This window comes from Taeniopygia guttata, chromosome W, assembly GCF_048771995.1.
Source record: "Taeniopygia guttata chromosome W, bTaeGut7.mat, whole genome shotgun sequence".
NCBI classification, from domain to species: Eukaryota; Metazoa; Chordata; class Aves; order Passeriformes; family Estrildidae; genus Taeniopygia; species Taeniopygia guttata.
This window is the reverse complement of record NC_133064.1, coordinates 28,960,209-28,977,224: the sequence shown is the minus strand read 5'-3', so window position 1 is coordinate 28,977,224 and position 17,016 is coordinate 28,960,209.

The following is a 17,016-nucleotide window of genomic DNA, read 5'->3' as shown; positions in this document are numbered from 1 at the left end:
AGGAAGGACCAGAGATCAGAATGAGTGCCAGGTGTGGGTGAGTGATTGCCATCCCATGTTAAAAGTTGCACAGGAGCTCTACTCCACCTGCTCCTGCAGTCAGGCTGCAGAGCTCTTCCCAATAAATGAATCAAATACCAACCACCACAGGTCATGCAATGTAGGAATAAAGCAGGAGGCAGGTGATGTGTCTAATGCTCTGTGTCTCCTCATCTCCATAAGCAGCTGCATCCCAGGGGGAGAGAAAGGGAAAAAAACATACACCAACTGTCTTAGTTTGAAAGACAGGTGTCTGCCAAGGAAGGCAGGAACCTCCCTTGGAAATGGAAAATATGACCCCCTTCCCTCCAAATTATTATAATTTTGAAATTAAGGGGCTTTCAGGCAAAGATATTGGAAAAAGAATAACAGTTCTTTACTTATATAGGTGTATAACAAGGCAAATAAACAACAGTGGCAGCAACAACAAACAGAAACCCAGTAACAGCCTTCTCTCAGCTGTCAGGCACTTTCACCCTTGGTGTACTTATGGTCACAGCTGGCAGGGATGCTGGTGGCTCCTGGCTGAGCAGGGCAGGTGCGATGATTCCCCCACAGCTGCAGGGGGCGCTGTGGTGCGAGCTCAGCCATCCATCCATACAATAATGGTGGACAAGCTGGTGGAAGAGATAGAAAAGGGGCTTCCTTTACAAACCCCCAGGGGCAGTCTCAATGCCCCTCCAGATGGTGAAATGGGCTGTAGCAGAAACCTCAGAAGCAGCAAGCTGGAATGGCAGAGTCAAGCAGACCCAGGGTGACAAAGTGTAGCAGAGACTAGGGCCATGCCAGGAGCTGCAGGGTGTCCAGATGTTAGGTTAAAATGTAGCAAGAAGCCCTGAAGCAGTGGCAGAGAACACCAGGGCTGGGCAGGGAATCACTCCCCTGGGCAGCTCACCAGCAATGGCTGGACCCGGGATCGGGCTGTGCAGAGGGGGCAGCCCCGTTAGGGGATGGGGTGCTCCCAGGTCCCAGCATGGCACGCACTGGCTCTGGGCTCCCAAGCAGCAGAGAAGCAGGCCAGTAACCTCCAGTTATAGTGCCAAAGGAAAAGAAAAATAAACTGGGCAAAAAACACATGGCAACAGTATCATCAGAGGGATCGTGCCATGTGGCCACTGAGATGAATCGCCCCACTGGAAGGAAGCAATCCCCCCCTTCACCCCCAACTCTCTCAGGAATCTTGGGCTCTCATGCATCACGAGACTCAGAGAGCTGGGGGGGGGCAACAACCACCCTGGACACAAAACAAAAAAAACCCCAAAATGTATATGTGTGGATTTGACAGCCTGGTCAGAGAGCGAGAAAACTAGATAAGTTTTCCCAGAATCTACCTGAGAGACTTTAGGGAGTTGAAGATAAACAATGATAGCTTATTATTATAAACAACCTGCAGGTGTTGTTTTCCTACTCTCTGTTTTCTTGTTTTATAAGAAGAGCATCTTGTTAATTAGCCAATCAGGTGAAATGTATTAACTGAATGACCAATCAAATCTATCTGGATTGGAACAGCTTATAAAAGGAGCAGTTCCAAATATACGGCGTGCACGTTATGCCAATCAGCCTTCTGATGAGTCTGTGTCATTTCTTACTCAATAGCCACATCTGGTGACCCCGATGTGATTTGCATCGGTCAGCCCTTTTGGATCGCAGGACAGATGAAGGGACACCTTGTACCCCGCTGGAACTCTGCTGGGACCCCGTGGCGCCCACACAGCCTGTCCATGTCTGGACAACCTCTATTCTTCTGGAGAGGTAACTACCTTTCCCCGCATCCTCCTGGAAAGGACTGGGATCATGGTTTTGCCCTGATAGTTTAAAAGCTCGGGCGGGAACGAATTCCCCAGCAAAGCAGTCAGTACCTCTTGCTGGAGGTTGGGGGCCAGTGTTTTCACAATGGGGAGTCACCTCTCTAGGGAAGGACGCATGATTGTTTCTGTGTGGAAGGACATTTATTGGAGTCTGTGTCAGATGAGTCACTCTGCACTCTGCTTGCCTGGGCCAAATCTCATGACTTTCCGGTAGATATAGAGACTGCTTTTAGTCTGCAACTGTGGAAAACATTAGGCTACCGGCTCATGGAAGAAGTTGGTAATGGGGATTCCACCATGCCTCAACTTATACCTGTATGGGGACTCCTGTCCCATGTCTTCCGAGGCCACACTCAGAGGGAAAGCGAATCAGAAATGGAGGCCTCAGAGGGTGACGATGTTGCCTCTGGGGGCATCAACACCACGAGGGGAGGAACGGTAGGCCAGGCGACTGATGGCTTTTCTCTGGCACTGCACGTACTGGCGGGGGACATGGGGATCCCCTGCGGAACCTATCTCTCACCTAGAGATTATGTTCCACCGAAATATCCTCATCCCTATGATTATGTGAGACTAATGTGTCCTTCCACAAAACTGGCACTGCTGAGTGTGATAGCCGTGTCCTGGCCGCACCCGGGGAATGGCCCCTCCCTGTTTATGCTGCTTTCAACCCCTCTACCGCTGCTGGAGGCGCCAGAACTGTCGCTGCCATGCCCAGTGGATCAGCTTTCCCCTGCCCCGCAAAGAGCGGCTGGTGAGTCGCTGCAACAGCTGGCCCCACTCCAGTCACCAGTGATGCCCGCCTCCACTCCGTGGGATGCAGCAGACATGTCTGTGTTTTGGCCAGCCTTGCCTCGTCCAGGAGGACAGCCTTGCGCTGCCCCACAAGCCACTTGGCCCTGCCTGCTGGCCCCACCTTCCCCCTTCCGCAAGCCGGGAACCGACTCCATCACGGCCTGCAGGAGCTGCTCCCGACTCAGATTCTCCCTCCCCACACTGCGGGTGAGGGCGGAACCACCTCCGTCGGCAGCAGTCACCACAGCCGGAGCAGTCCCTCTGTAAGCTCACTTGTTGTCAGCCATGGAGCCTGTGCAGGTGTACTAGCTGCACCCATCATCAGCACCTGCTGACGAGCATTTGTTCCAGTGAATGTCACACCCCCCGCCAGCTTCCCCCCCCTTTTCCATGGTGCCTACGCAGATGACAGCAACAGTGACCGCGGCACCAGTAGCATCTCTCCAATTGGTAAATCACACAACAGGAGCTGTGTTCCCTTTTGCCCCCCCACCTTTAGTTGCAAAACAACTGCCTCCTCCTACTCCCTGCATGGCGGCTGACTTAGTTGACGTAATGTCTTTTGCAGCTTTGCCATTGCAGCCCGTGCCGGTGACAGCCACGTCTGTAGCCCCCATCTGCGGCTGGGCCTCCGGCTGCGTCACCGCCGGAAGTCAGCCCCTCCACAACAGGGCTTGTAATCAGCCCCTCAGCTTCGCAGTCCGCAGTCGGTCCCTCAACTTTGGAGCCTTTGGCCAACCCACCCCCCCCCCCCCCCCCGCTACCTGCAGACTGTCCTCCCCATCCCTGGATGGGGACAGCGACAGCGATGAATGCCAATGGTCAGCCCCCTGGTGGGGGCATGCCCTGGCAGCAGAGTGCTGGCACCAACATCGTCCCCGAGTAATCTGTGGACTTTGCCCCCCTATCAGGTGACCTTGCGCCCCAAGAACCCTCGCCACTTTTGGGAAGCAGTTAAGATGCAAGCTTTAGAGACTGGAACCTGCTAGAAAGGGTGGGAATGCCATGCTGTGAAGCTGACACCACACCAGATCCGAGGGAAGGTGATGCTGTTGAGTCAGGGATGGACGAAATGACTCCATGGTTCAGAAGGCTAAAAGAGCATTTATTAAGAAGTAGCAAGTGCTTTTATAGTCTGACTCACTAAGGTGAAATATGATTGGTCTCAAAGTCAAAACCTTTCACTCTATTGGTGAACTATGAATAGCACATTCTCTAACAACACAACTATAAACAACATGAACAGAAAGAGAGATAATAATTGTTTGAATTCTTTCTCCTAACTTTCCCAGGCCAAAGCCTGAGAGAATTCTCTCTGTTCTCTCTTTGACTGAACTGAGAGCCTCCACAGGAAGGGGCCACGGATGTCAGTCAAACAGTTAATCCAGCATCTGTGGAGGAGACACAGGTGGTTCAGGAAGAAAATGTTCCACCACGAAGAGTGATTCAAGCTTTTCCTGTGTATAAAGCTGTCCCAAATACGGGACAAGCTGACAGGCATGATGTAATTGCCTGGAGGGTGGTCCAGGATTTGCAAGATAAGGTTGTAAAATATGGCCTTGGCTCTGCACAAGTTATGCAGGTTCTTAGAATGATAAACACAGATCCTCTTGCTCCATTTGATATTAAACATACAGCTCAAATATTGTTCCAGCCTGTGCAATTTAGGGTTTTTCTGGACAACTGGAGGCAGGTTGCTGAAAGGATTGCAGCAGACAACACGCAATTGCCTCAGGGAGATTGTTACAGCGTGCTCACGGGCATTCTGTGCCCCCTTCCCCGGGACCCTGTGACTCTGATCAAGATAACCCTGGACCCCTCCTTCCTGCCCCAACAGGGTTTGCAGAGAGCCAGAGAAGCCCACCCTGTCCAAAGTCTATATAGACCCTTGCCATTTCCTGTTCGTCCTCTTTTGCCCCACTCTCCCCTAGGACATCACAGAATAAAGAGAGCTGAACCAACTTATCTCAGGGTAAGAGCCTCTTTTGGAAATCTTTGCCATCTCCTGATATTCCTCCCCTCAAAGCCTCGGATCTCTGGGCTAGCCTGATTATTCAGGGGGCTTTGTGAGGGGGGGAACGTCAGTTGGCGCCCAATGTGTGCTGCCTATAAGCCCATGAAGAAGCTGGAGACCCTATTTGAGAGGATCTCGATAGCTTTTTGGGACAGTCAACTGCCCTATTACTCTAGCTGCCTTTAAAGGCTTTGAGTGACAGGGAAAAGTCGGGGACCTTGCCTGAGTACCCCAGGCGAGCCGACTGGAGACGGACCCCAGACGAGTTCACAGACGAACCCTGCAGTTCATAGGCTTGGTAAGTCCTTCGTTCACATCACTCCGGGATCGCGCCTGGCTGGGAGGAGCTACCATAGTGACTGCGAGCGCTGCTTGCGAGGGGAGCCAGGAACCCTGCGCACGCCAGCTTGGAACCGGCGGGCTGACAAGTACCCGCGTTCCCGGGGGGAGAAGTGACGGGAGGGAGCCAACAGCTCTGGCACAGCGGCGGGAGAAACCCCCCTGTCCCCAGAGTTAGGGCAGGAGCCGCTCTGGCAGCGGCGGGACGAGCGCCCCTCCGCCCGCCCCCCCCCCCCCCCCCGCTTGGATCCCCTTATACGGCGGGAATTCAAAAAATTCGTGCTGTGTTACAAAGTCTGGTGGAGAATAGACCAGCGATACAATTAAAATAATGGGTGCAAAAGTATCGGTGGAACAAAAGAGCACACTAAAACACCTTAGCAATATTTTAAACAATGTATCGTTCTCAAATAAGCTCCTCCTGCGTTTTGTATGCTGGTTAATAGCAGAAATACCAAATTTTACTGTGCAAGAACTGAATTTGCTTTCTTTTTGGGACCAAATTGGACAGATATTAACTTTAAAAGTCAAAAATGGTGAACATAAAGCTTCTTGATTTCTTCCGATATTTTTACAAGCACAAAAAAAGATCTTGGAAGCAGATAAAAGCATACAAATACAGAATCACAGTCCGAATAATCCCTTTTCACCCACTTACCCACCTCCTCAATATCCCAGCCCTGATATCCCTTCACACACCCTCTATCCTCTTCTAACACCTGGTTCTTCTGAGAAATATAGTCCGGATTTCTCCGAAACTGAGGAATTATCTTCACAGCTCCCTGCAATGTCTCTGAAACCCACGCGGGAGTATAATGGTGGCGACCATGTGCTCTGTCCCCCTCCCCCTCCCCCTCCCAGCCCTTTCCTGCCCCCACCCACCCACCCCTCCTCCAATCCCTTCCGATCTCCCACAGCCCCCCCACACCCTCCTTATCAGAGCCAGCCCCCGAGTTGCCCCGGGAACGGGGGAGGGGCTGGCCCCTGCACAGCTCCCAGCCCCAGCACTGAGTACAGCGCGGCAGGCAGAGGTCAGGGCAGCCCAGCCGCTCACAGCATGGGCGGGGCCGGAGTTTCCACCGCGGCACCGACACCCCAGGAGGGAGGGGGCGAGCTGCCTCTCACCGGGACCCAGGGGGTAGCAGGGGGGACACAACCCTGCCTCTGCTGAGGAATCTATACAATCTACAGCACCGGTTGTTTATTTAGGAAGGAGCAACGGTACCGGAACATACCAGCCACTACCATATAGAGACAAAAGAGATCTGTAAAATACAGAGAGAATTTGGGAGGTCCAGTGAGATTTTTAAAGGTATGATTAAAGCAATGTTTAATTCAAATGAAATGGTACCTAAAGATTTTACTGATTTTTTTAAATGTTTACTAACACCTTCTGATTATGAGATATGGGAAAATAAGTGTAAGTTAGCTTTGACAGTAGTTTTACAAGAAATACAACATACACCCAGTGAGGCCATTGACAGTGATGGCAATCCTATTACAATGCATCATTTATGCGGTACAGGAGACATACAATGCCCAGAAAAACAAACCAGACTGTTATCTAGATCGGTTTTGGAAAAAATCTGTAATGCTGCAGAAAAAGCATTGTATCAATTACCAATAACTGAGGCTAAGGGCAGCTATCTTAACATTAAACAGTTTCCTTCCGAGAGTTTTTTACAGTTTGTGGATCGTTTGAGAACCCAAGTTGAGAGACAGGTGCAAGACCCCAGGGTACAAACAGAGCTGATTAAAGAGATGGCTCAGAGGAATGCAAATGAGACCTGTTGTATAAGTATTCTCAGTCTTCCTCTCGACCAAGCACCTAGTCTTGCTCAGATGATTGATGCCTGCGCCAGGAGAGCAGAGCTGCTCCATACCCCTGACAGTCATACAACATCTGCAGAACTACAGCCTGTTGCCACTGCTGCACCAAGTCCAAGGAGGCAACCAATGTCATCACAACAGCTGCAGCACATCATCTGCCTGCGTTGCAAGAAACAAGGACACTTTGCCAGAAACTATCCTCAAAACCAGAACCAGAGACAGATCAACAAACAAAAAAACTACGTGGACAGTGCGTGCCCGCTGCTAAAACAACTACGTGCAAAGATATAAATATAGCGGGACCCAGATGGGAAAATGCCTCTCTCTTAAAAAATAAGGGGGAGGGCAGAACTCATGGTGGAGGGGGGAAGAGAAAAATAAAAATGTAAAATGTACAACTAACAAGGTCTGGCAGCCGCTAGGGAGACCTCGCCTAGTGACTGCCAAAGGATTTCATTTCAGAACCACTGATTGGGAAGTCATTATAGTGGACCTGTCAAACAGCTCACAAGACCTGCAGGCGTACGATATGGAACTGGACAGTGAGTATTTTGTTACTGGGGACACAGCATACGCACCTCCTGAGATTGAAATAGTTCCCATGACCACTAAGGGAAAAATATCCAGTCTTATGCTGTTGGCACGCTGTTTACACCCTTATTCTATCTAGAAAAGGGGCAAATTCTGGCACAAGCCATTCCCATCCCAGTAGAAATAACAGTAGAAGGAAAATCACCAGAAGTCTACTGGGCAGAGGTAGTAGGAGAGGATAGACCCTCCATGGCATGCAACCTAGCACATGGGTCAGAGAACCTTCAGGTGGAAGGGGTTCTGGAAACAGGTGCAAACATCACGGTGATACCCAAAACCATGTGGCCACGGCACTGGGAATTGCAACCTGTGGCAGGCAAACTTCAGGGCATAGGAGGAACCACATTGGCAAAAATTTAAAAAAATGTTGTGCAAATTGAGGGACCTGATGGGAAATTGGCAAGTGTTCGCCCATTTGTGGCAGGCTATAAGGCTCCTCTGTGGGGGAGAGACACCATGTCCCAATGGGGATTCCAGTTAATCATTCGTAAAACACCCCAGGATTTTTGGAAGTAGCCACTGTGGAGCACCCTGCCCACAAGTTAAAGTGGTTGGATAACACCCCAAAGTGGGTAGCACAGTGGCCTGTGAGTAGTGAGAAACTCGAGGCACTTGAGAAACTTGTGAAGGAGCAGTTAGCTCAAGGACACCTGCAAGAGACAGAAAGCCCTTGGAATTTCCCAGTCTTTGTAATAAAGAAGCCTGGGAAGGACAAGTGGAGATTGCTCCACGATCTCTGAGAAATAAACAAAATTGTAGAGGACATGGGACCTCTCCAACTGGGAATGCCTAGTCCAGATATGCTCCCCCAGGATTGGAATTTAGCTGTATTAGATATAAAGGACTGTTTCTTCCAAATTCCATTGCACCCTGAAGATGCCCCGAGGTTTGCATTCTCAGTTCCTACCATCAATCGGGAAGCTCCAATGAAACGCTACCACTGGAAAGTTTTGCCCCAAGGTTTAAAATCCAGCCCTTTCATATGCCAACAGTATGTAGCAGCACTACTGTCTCCAGTACATGCAGACAGAAAGGACGCCATCATCCTTCACTACATGGATGATGTGCTTGTGTGTGCTCCCAATGACTCTATACTCCAATACACGCTTGACCTAGTGGTTGAAGTTTTAACCTCTGTTGGATTTCAATTGCAGAAAAACAAAGTTGAAAGAATGCCACCTTGGAGATACCTGGGCCTGGAAATCTCTGCAAGGACTATTGTCCCTCAGAAATTGGAGATTATTTGCAACCCCAGAACATTAGGAGATCTCCACTCGCGGTGTGGGTCTTTAAATTGGGTAAGACCATGGCTAGGCCTCACAAATGGGGACCTGGAACCTCTCTTCAATTTATTGAAGGGGGAGAGGGAGCTGGCCTCCCCCAGGGAACTGACCCCAGAGGCAAAGACTGCAATCGAAAAGGTAGAGAAGGCCTTGTCAGAAAGGCAGGCACATCGGTGTGACCCAAACGTGCCTTTCCAGTTCATTGTTCTAGGAAAGCTGCCACACCTACATGGGTTGATTTTCCAATTGATCGAGGGGCAGAAGGATCTACTCTTAATCAGAGAATGGGTTTTCCTATCGCTCCAAAGATCCAAAACCATCACTCGGCCACAAGAGCTGATAGAAAAGCTGATTCAGAAGGCCAGGGTGAGATTGTGCAAATTAGCAGGGTGTGACTTTGCATGTATCCACCTTCCAGTCAGGCTTTCTGAGAAGGGAAGGAACTCTCCTGAGAGATTGACCAAAGGGATGTTTGAGCATTTGTGCCAGAGCAGCGCCAATCTCCAGCTATCTCTGGACAGCTACAGGGGACAAATATCAGTCCATGCCCCGTCTCACAAGTTGTTCAATGAGGAATTCCACCTTATTCCTCAAGAGAAAAGGAGCCGGTGGGCACTCAAGGCTCTCACAGTGTTCACGGATGCCTCTGGGGCTTCCCACAAGTCGGTGATGACTTGGAGAAACCCACAGACTCAGCTTTGGGAAGCTGATGTTGAGCTTGTGGAGGGATCCCCCCAGGTTCTGAACTGGCTGCAGTGGTGAGAGCTTTTGAGAAGTTTTCTGAGCCGATCAACTTGGTGACAGACTCTGCCTATGTGGCAGGAGTCGTGTCCAGGGCGGAGCAGGCTGTGCTCAAAGAAATAGAAAATGAACCTCTCTTCAGGTTGCTCTCAAGGCTGATTTATTTAATCTCTCTCGGACAGCATCCATTCTTTGTGATGCATGTGAGGTCACACACTGATTTGCCAGGTCAGATTGCAGAGGGGAATCGCAAAGCAGACTCCCTTGCTGCGCCAGTCGAAAAAGCACATCTCCCTGATATCTTCCAACAGGCAAAGCTGAGTCACCAGCATTACCATCAGAATGTGCCAGGTTTGATTCAAGAGTTCCAGCTAACACGGAGTCAGGCTCGAGCCATTGGAACCAACTGTCGTAATATCCAGCTCCAGGCCGTGCCATTGTTGGGCATGGGGGTAAACCCCAGAGGCATTAGCAGCTGTGAGGTATGGCAGACAGACATCACACACATTCAGAGTTTTGGTCGCCTTGAATGCATTCATGTAAAGGTGGACACATTCTCAGGTGCAGTGTATGCCTCTGCTCATATAGGACAAAAGGCTGCGCATTTCAAACAACACCTAGTGCAAGCGTTTTCAGTATTGGGGGTTCCAAAAATTATCAAAACAGATAATGGCCCAGTGTATATATCCAAGGAGTTTCTGTAATTTCTCCAACAGTGGGGAGTGGAACATAAGACTGGCATTGCCCACTCCCCCACAGGTCAAGCTGTAGTCGAGCGTGCACACCAGACGCTCAAACAGGTATTGAAGAAACAAAACAGTTCAGCTCCGTGGATGTCTCCACGAGAGAAGCTCTGTAAAGCCATGTTTACCATCAATTTTCTGAACGTTTCATTTGAAAACATGAGTCCACCTGTTGTACGTCACTTTAACAGTGGCAACCAGTTCAAATTGTCTCAGCATCCCCCGGTCTTGATTAGGGATCCAGAAACTTGGGAAGCCAAGGGTCCTTATGAACTTGTAACCTGGGGTCGTGGCTATGCATGTGTAGCTACTCCCTCAGGCCCTCGGTGGATTCCCCAGAAATGGGTGAAACCTTTTGTCCCCAAGAATCCAGGTCAGACAAAAGGGGACAGGAAGCAAGTAGCTGATGCTTCAAAGAGAAGACGCTGCTGGATGGAAAGAAGACGCTGCTGGATGGAAGAAGAGGAATGTTCCTAAGTGTGAATTCCTTCCGGCAGAAACAGAAACCTTAATATGTTCTTAAAATGTTTGTTTTTCCCTCTTAGAGAAAACCTACCTCCCACTCAACCCTGTGATGAACCCCATCCAAGTTGTCATCCTGCGAATGCTGAAAAGATTGTTTAAGGGTTGGGGATTCATGGGGTGGTGGACATCTATTGTTAGATCAATTTTGTTACTCCTTGTTATTTTGTTCCTTGTAACCTTGGCATTCAGGATCCTGCGTCACTTGATTTTCAAGGCTATCAAGGGTCTCATACCTTCTACCTCAGAAGTCAGCCACATAGAGTTGGCAAACCTGAGGAGGCCTGACTACGCCACTAACTGTAGGTGGTGGGAAACCCATACTCAGGGTTGAATTGAGCCCAGTGAATTCCTGTAACCTTGTTTAACAAATAAGGGGGAGGTGTTACATTGTGCTCATGGGCATTCTGTTCCCCCCTCCCTGGGACCTCGTGACTCTGATCAAGATAACCCTGGACCCCTCCTTCCTGCCCCAACGGGGTTTGCAGAGAGCCAGAGAAGCCCACCCTGTCCAAAGTCTATATAGACCCCTGACATTTCCTGTTTGTCCTCTTTTGCCCCGCTCTCCCCTAGGACATCACAGAATAAAGAGAGCTGAACCAACATATCTCGGGGTAAGAGCCTCTTTTGGAAATCTTTGCCATCTCCTGATATTCCTCCCTTCAAAGCCTCGGATCTCTGGGCTAGCCTGATTATTCAGGGGGCAGTGTGAGGGGGGGAACGTCAGGAGATCCTAGGTTTTACGTGGGAGTGGACATTCTCCTCGGCGAATAGGCCTTTTCCAATCCTGATCTTCAGGCTACCTGGGACCCTGCCGTTCTTGAGCAGAGTCAAAGGGTAGTATTTAATGCATTGATAAGAACTATAGAAATGGCCGCTCCCAAGCCACGATATGTGACAATAACTCAAGGGGCAGATTAACCCTTTCTGCCATTTTTTGAGAAACTTGCAGCAGCCCTGAAGAAGCAGGTTAAGGATGATATCTTGAGGTAGGTTTTATGCAAGCAGTTACCTTGGGACAACACAAACAGTGATTGCCAAAAGATCATAGATGCTCTTCCAGGTGACCCGATGCTAACAGACATGGTCCATGCATGTGCCAAACTAGATGCTGTAGACCACAAAGTGTCTACTCTGACAGTTGCTTTACATCTAGGCCAGAAATCCTCAGCGGGAAGATAACAGAAGAAAGGCAAAAATAAAGGCAAGAAGAAGCAGGGAATACACAGGCAAACAGGACCAAATACAAATTTCTTGTGCTCTAGGTGCCTAAAGGCAGGTCATTATGCAACCCAATGTAAGTCTAAATATCATGCCAATGGCCAGCCTTTGGCAGGCCCGGGAAACAGGAGGATGAGCACACAGGGGAACTGTGCTCTGACGCAAGTGATTCCTCAGGGCATGGCACTGGCACAGGCCTGCTCAGCCAGTTCAGGGGCAGCACCCACGGCTCTGCTGGGGTGGATGTACATACCGCAACTGCAGTCATCTTAGAATCCTGTTGTGAACATAAGGTTCCTTTAAATGTGTTCGGACCTTTGGGACAAGGACTGAGCGCACTGCTTGTGGGAAGATCTACTTTCACCCACCAAGGAATCTTTGTTTACCCAGGTGACATTGACTCTGGTTTTTCGGGTCAAATTTGTGCTACGGTTTCTACGCCCACTCCCCTGTCACTATTCCGGCAGGGACTCGGAATGCTCAACTTATGCCTTTTCAGTCATGTATCCTGAGGACTGGCGGCTTTGAATCCATAGGACTGCCACAAGTCATCTGATTGGCAGATAATTCTGCTCAGCGACCCCAGATGATGTGTACCCTGACACTATTGAGTGCCTGCCTGATGAAGACCTGGCTTCGAGGTTTGATTGACACAGGGGTGGATGTGACAGTCATCTCCTTCTCTGCGTGGCCTCCTCCGTGGCCTTTGGCTTCCATAAGGTCAGCCATCGAAGGGTTGGGGGATGCAGCGCAGAACTTTGTAAGCCAACAGTCTGTGCTGATCAGAAACATGGATGGGCAGACAGCTGCAGTTCAGCCCTATGTCACTGCAGCTCAAATGAATCTCTGGGGGTGTGATGTATTGGCAGCCTGGGGGGTACAAATTGGGATGGATTTTTAATTGGGGCCACTGTGCTAAAGGGCAGAAAATATCCTATGCTGCCTTCATGGTGGCTAGTGGACAGACCTATTTGGATACACCAGTGGTCCCTGACAAGAGAAAAATTGGTCACCCTTTGTGAATTGGTTCAGGAACAATTGAAACAGGGACACATTGAGCCTTCTACTAGTCCCTAGAATACTCCTGTCTTTGTGGTAAAGAAAAAAATCTGGGAAAAGGATGCTGTTACAGGACCTCCAAAAAATTCATGCAGTGATGGAAAGTATGGGGGCACTGTAGCCTGGTATGCCCTCACCCACCATGCTCCCCGTGGGATGGGAAATTTTGATCATTGATTTGAAGGATTGTTTTTTCACAATTCCTTTTCATCCTGATGACAAACCAAAGTTGGCCTTCACAGTGCCTTCAATCAACAATGCCGAACCTGTGCAGAGATATCAATGGAGAGTTTTGCCACAGGGCTGTTGCAATAGCCCGACTATTTGTCAGTAGTATGTGGCTCAGGCCTTCTTCAGAGTCCGCAAGCAGTTTCCTGACATATGTTGTTATCATTACATGGACAACATCCTGGTGGCAGCACCCACCCAGGATGAGTTACTGAGGATACAGCCTCAGCTGTTCACTGCTCTGCATTCTTATGGGCTGTAGGTGGCTCCGGAGAAGGTTCAACAGCACCCTCCTTGGAAATATCTGGGAGTCAAAATTCTTGACCGAACTATTCAGCATCAGGAGGTGCAATTCTTGGATTCTATTAAGACCTTTAATGATGCCCAGAAATTGATGGGTGTCATCAGATGGTTGAGTCCTTACTTGGAACTAACTGAAAAACAACTGTCCCCGCTGTATGATACTCTAAAAGGGGACCCTGACCTGAGATCACCTAGGAAATTTACTCCTGAGGCTCAGTGAGCACTGGGGGAGGTCCAAAGGGCTGTTTCTGCTTGTCAGGTTCATCAAGTAGACCTTTCCATTGGTATCACTGTCTTCATTACTGATCCAGATTTTTATCCTACAGGTATCATTGGCCAATGGAGTGGCAAATGGTCTGATCCTTTGCACATCTTGGAATGGGTCTTCTTGCCCTATCAACCAAAAAAGCACCCACACTATTTGAACTGATTGCTCATTTGATAATCAAATTCTGTCAACAGTGTTTGCAATTAATGGCAGCTGATCCCGCACCAATCATTCTTCCAGTAGAACGGGTAGACTTTGAATGGAGCTTTGCTAACAGTGCTCCTTTGCAAAGTGCGCTGCAAAACTTTTCAGGGCAGATTGCCTATCATCTGGCCAGTCACAAGTTACTGCAGTTTGCAAAACAACCAATCTGTCATTGCGGCCAAAAAGCAGCCGGGTGCCAGTGCAAGGACCCACCATCTCCAAACAATGATCAAGATGACAACCATCAATCAGATGGCCCCTCCATGAGTGGGGAATGAACATTATATCCTTTCCTTGTTTCTGGAAAAGGACTGTTGACAAGTTAAGACTGTCAGTTCTTTGAACAAACTAACAATATGTTGTTACTATATTAGACTTAGTAGTGATAGTGTATTAGAATAGGTAACTGATGTTAAGATTATAAGTCTATTTCTTGTAAGATGAAATCACAAGATTTGACCTCTCTGACCATTTCAAAATGTCATCCAATTGAGGTTCTGACTGATAACTAGCAACTGCTAGAGGAACCTCTGGAACAGTGTTTTGTTCTCCTTTCTGCAAGGGTCCCCACAGAGGATTACAAACACCACCTCCTCCTTTAAACAAAAAGGGGGACATGTGGATGTGACAGCCTGATCAGAGAGCAAGACAACTAGATAAGTTTTCCCAGAATCTACCTGAGAGACTTTAGGGAGTTGAAGATAAACAATGATAGCTTATTATTATAAACAACCTGCAGGTGTTGTTTTCCTACTCTTTGTTTTCTTGTTTTTCTCAAAGATTGTTTATAAGAAGAGCATCCTGTTAATTAGCCAATCAGGTGAAATGTATTAACTGAATGACCAATCAAGTCTACCTGGATTGGAACAGCTTATAAAAAGGAGCAGTTCCAAATATACAATGCTCACATTATGCCAATCAGCCTTCTGATGAGTCTGTGTCATTTCTTACTCAATAGCGACAGATATGGGATTAAAAAAAGATCCCTAAGACACCAACCCTCTGAACTCCAGTGATTTATGAGCATGAGGCAAGGTGAAAATTCCTTCTTTCTCCATTGCAGATCTGGCGCCCTGTTTGAGCAGGAATGGGTACAACAGAATGCCTCACTGCCCACCCACTCTGGGTCTGGGGCTTCATGGGTAGCTGTGGCAGGCTGGAGGGCATGGATGCATAAGTTGTGTATCTTACAGTACTAGACTAATAACTGAAATGTGAAAGATAATACTTCCCCTCCACTCCTGAACAGCTTCCTATATATACAGAAACATAAAATCCTCAAATTTTCTGTGGCCAAGTTGTTCCTGCTTAGTTGCAGTCCCTCCATAAGACACCTTAAAGCAGTTTTAGCTCCCTACTTCTCCAGAGAGCTTTTCAGATGCTGCCTCCTGGTACTTAGCAACTATTTTGTAACTGGTGGCTGGTCATTGTTGTGGCCAAGGTAAAAGCATTGGATAGCATACTGGTATTTGCCTTTAGAGCACTGAGAAACTATATACCAGCACATGATGCGCATTTAAAACCTCTGGTACAACCACGTAGCTGTAGGCATGGAATAAATCCATATCAAAAAGCTAAAGCTGGCCCAAAATATCTCAGTCTGAACATCTCTGTGCTGCCCCAGGGGCTGAAGGACGGTCCCATGTCAGACCCCTGCCCACGCTGTTGCTATTTGTGTGTCCATGGGGGTACTAGAGTGACCCAAGGGACACAAGACTGGGTTTGCCACAGGGTTATGGTTATGCACCAGGGGGTTCTGTAGCTGCCTTGGGGCATCTGGGGTAGGTGTCCACTAGTGCTCCATCTTCTACATCTGAAAACATGGCAGAGGGTGGGAGGGCAGCTTTGGGAGCATCCTACAGATGGTGTGGGTCATGTCTCCTTTTGGTCATGTTCTTCATAGATATAGGATGCCAGCAGAAGATGGGGACACCCTGGGGCAGACTGGCAGTTCAGGTTGATTTTGTTGATTTGTTGAGTAAGGGTGAAGCATTATCTTGAAGTAAATGCAGCCAAAACAGTGCAAAGCAGCATGGCCATGCTCAGAGCAGGGAAGCTGCATGGCTGGCACGAGGATGTCAGGTTTGGGTGCTGCAGTGAAGCTGCCTCTGGGTGTAGTGACATGACCAAGGACACATAGTATGGTGGTAGCAGAGGTGGGAATGGCTGCTGTGGGTAGGGATCCATGGGGATACCTGAGCAGCTGGTGTCAGCAGCAGGAAGAAGGGATGCACCACTGACATGCCACTCAAGTTAGCACAGGTTGAGGGAGCAGACCTCAAGTGGGGAGCAGGCATGGAGCATCCCAATAACAAGCAGTAGGATGAGTTTCATGTTGTGCCAGGGGCAGTTTAAATTGGAGATGAGAAAAAATTTCTTCCCTGAAAGGGTGGTCAGGCATTGGAACAGGCTCCCCAGAGTAGTAATGGAGTCACCATCCCTGGAAGGATTTAAAAAGCATATAGATGTGTCACTTGGAGACATGGTTTAGGGGTAGACTTGGCAGTGCTGAGTTAACAATTGGATTCTGATTTCAGAGGTCTTTTCCAACCTATGTGACTATATCATCTATATTTCTTTTCCCCTTTGACTTATGGACAGAGAATGGTTTAGATTGGAAAAGACCTTTAAGACCATTGAGTCAAACCATTGACCCAGCCCTGCCAAGTCCACCGCTAAACAATGTCACACCCTGGGCAGGTACCTGCCAGCCTCACTATTATGGATTTCCTACAGTTACTGGTGCAGCTCATTTGCCCAAAAGCCATTTGTTTTCTTAGCAACAATCTGCACTCTCCCCTCAGCTACTTCAGCTCATTTTGTATGCATTTATTTTAAACTTTAACCCAGCAGCTTCTGGAAACTCCTCCCTGCAACTTTGGGAAAAATTGGGCCAAGGGTATTTTGGGAGAAAAAAACCCACCAAAAAAAAAACCCACAAAACCCCTCAATTTTTGTTTATACCAGGTAAAATTCTTTCAGGAGTGGAGCCCTGCAGCACTGGAACGGGATCCCACCAGCCTGAGCC